Here is a 2,995-nt window from a genome sequence, read left to right as displayed (position 1 = left end):
TGGGCACCCCTGTGCTTTGACTTCACAACACTCAGAAACAAGAACTATGGAATCAGTTTTTTTGGTTTTGGTTTTGGTTTTTCTTTAGTTTTACCATTCATTGAATTAGCAATGGTTAATCTTCAAAAGTTATCACACTAGCTTTGCTGTCATTTCTCAAGGAGAATCAGAGACCTAGAGTCATAGACATTTCCTACATGAGATGCTTTGTATAAATCAGACTTGGTTCATCACCAGCATTGATAACACCAGAACTAGGGAAAGAACTAGGTCTGAGGACACATGCACGGTCTTATATAGAGAATGTTTAGCCTGCCCTGATTATTACAAAATCAGAACAGCGAGAATATTTGTGGTCGCGAATCATTTTTTTGCGACGTCAATGAAATCAAGTCCAGTTACCTGTCCGACTTTCCAGGGCTCGCTAGAGTTTGGACCAAGACCAGGAAACGGGGGAAGGGCCCTCAGGCATTGAACCTGCTGTGAGCACAGCTGAGATGCTCATCAATCCACTCAAAGGGGGGTGGATCAGCCTGGGCTCCAGATCCTTCCTGGCAATGGCAATTAGATACTACCATCAGTCTCCTGCCACTCAGGGACGTGGCTCCCCCCAGTGCGGCCTGGGGCCAGGGGAAGGGAGGGCCCTTGTTCTTGACCTTTTTCTGCAAACGTTCCCCACCCCCATCTCCCACCCTCCAAAGAAACAACATTGACATCTCGGCAAACCCAAAACAGAAGACACTGTTTCTATTCCGCGAATTAAATTCCTCTTTAGTCCTTCACTTGAAAGCAGATCGGTCTCATTTCTAAGAATCAAAATAACAAAGCTTCTGCGCAACCTTGCTTTTAGAAATGGTTTGTCATTGGTAGGTAAAGGACCACACAGGTGACAATGGAAAAGAATAAGAAATGATGGTAATACCAATTAGGAGGGAAAAGTACGACTAGAAAGTGAAATGTGCTTTGTTGTTACTTTTCTTTTTTTAATGTTTACTTATTTCTTTTGAGTGGGGAGGAGCAGAGAGAGAGGGAAAGAGAGAATCCTTAGCAAGCTCCACACTGTTGGCACAGAGCCAGTGGGGGGCTGGATCTCACAAACCATGAGATCATGACCTGGGCGGAAATCAGGACCTATTGGTCAACCAACAGAGCCACTCAGGAGCCCCTGCTTTGTTGTTATTTAAAACAACCACAACAACAACAACAAAACCCCACAAAAAACTGCAATATAATAGCTGTTGCTTGCTCAGTATTTGGAAGTATAATAAAATCTTTTTTTTTATGTTTATTCATTTTTGAAAGACAGAGACAGAGCACAAGGACGGGTGGGGCAGAGAGAGAGGGGGACACAGAATCCCAAGCAGGCTCCAGGCTCCGAGCTGTCAGCACAGAGCCCAGCACTGGGCTTGAACTCCTGGACAGCGAGATCATGACCTGAGCTGAAGTCAGACGCTTAACTGACTGAGCCACCCAGGTGCCCCGTGGAGGTATAATAAAATCTTTTGTATAAAACAGCACCTAAAGTGGCGTCTGGGTGGCTCAGTCGGTTAAGCGTCCGACTCTTGATCTAGGCTCAGGTCAGGGTCTCACAGTTTGTGGGTTCAAGCCCTGCATCAGGCCAGTACAGAGCCTGCTTGGGATTCTCTCTCTCTCCCTCTCTGCCCCTCCCCTGCTTGTGCTTCCTCTCCCTCTCCCTCTCTTTCTTAAAAGGAATAAACAAACAAACTTAAAAAAAAAAACAAACAGCACCTACGATAAAACATGTTTTCCTCTAGTATTTAATTGCCATTAGTCTTTTTTTTTTTTTTTTTTTTTTTTTGTCTGTAAAGTTTCTATTTTGGACAATTTTAGATTTACAGAAGAGGCACAAAGATAGTACAGAGAGTTCTGTATGCTCCCCACCCTGTTTCAGTTTTCCTGAGGCTCTTACATTACAAAGGACATTTGTCAAAACCCAGAAATCAACACTGGTATCTTAATATCCCCTAAACCCCAAACTTTGTTTAGATTTCACCACTTGCCATGTAAATGTCTTTTCTCTGTTCCAGGATCTACTCCAGGATTCTTTTTTTGAAATGGCAGACTCAGGATTCCAAAATGTGTAGAATTAATCGTGTATTATCCTATTGGTAGTATTGAAATCTAGACCTTCTAGTGTTGTTTGGATTTTAAAAATAAACCAAATCGAAAAGACAAAAAAAACTGGATTTGTCCCTTACAAACAAGAGCTTGCCAAGGGAGGAAATTTTTACTTTCCTTATAATCTTGACATCCTTTATTGTATTTTTTAAATGTTTATTTATTTATTTTTAAGGGAGAGAGAGAGAACGAGCAGGGGAAGGGCAGAGAGAGACAGAGAGGAAGAGAGAGAGAATCCCACACAGGTTCCTCACTGTCCGTGCAGAGCCCGACATGGGGCTCGATTCCACAACCTCAAGGTCATGACCTGAGCCAAAATCAGAGTCAGACTCAACCGACTGAGCCACCCAGGATCCCCCTTAACATCCTTTATTTTAAAATTGTTCACAATGAGGAAACTTTGGGGGTGACCAAAAGTTTGATTGTGGTGGTGTTTCATATATGTAAAAAAACTCATGAAAATGTACATTTGAAACATGCATAGCATAATGTATATCAATCGTACCTCAATCAAGCAGCAAAAAAGAAAAAAATACTGTATGTCAAATCTAAGACCTTAAAATAGGGTTGCAAAATGCCTTGTCAATGATTGTCGAGACAGCAGATCAATCTATACGTTCCACGAGTCAAAGTCCACCTTTCAGAGAACCTCAATGAGAGGGAGTTTTAACTCTAAAGCTATTTTGCCCTTAATCTGAATCAGAAACCAGATCAGGACCCGTATATAAAATGGTTCCAAATCAGTGCTGGAGGCTCTGACCCCCTCAGGGAGTCCCAAGGCCTGGGGAGACTCCATTGTCACTTTGGGCCTGGGCATGCCAACAACCCGGTGATGTCATATACAAACTGGGGCTCG

The 2,995-nt window shown here is 42.8% G+C and overlaps 1 non-coding gene across 1 annotated transcript; it reads right to left on the bottom strand.

The window, feature by feature from the left end:
- Window positions 1-225: 225 nt before the first annotated feature.
- LOC131513309 (small nucleolar RNA SNORA72) lies at window positions 226-356 on the bottom strand. Its single transcript, XR_009262527.1, has one exon. It is a non-coding gene; the product is annotated as a small nucleolar RNA SNORA72 (small nucleolar RNA).
- Window positions 357-2,995: the final 2,639 nt, after the last annotated feature.

Source organism: Neofelis nebulosa, chromosome 5, assembly GCF_028018385.1.
Source record: "Neofelis nebulosa isolate mNeoNeb1 chromosome 5, mNeoNeb1.pri, whole genome shotgun sequence".
Lineage (NCBI taxonomy): Eukaryota > Metazoa > Chordata > Mammalia > Carnivora > Felidae > Neofelis > Neofelis nebulosa.
This window is presented reverse-complemented; position numbering and strand designations above follow the sequence as displayed.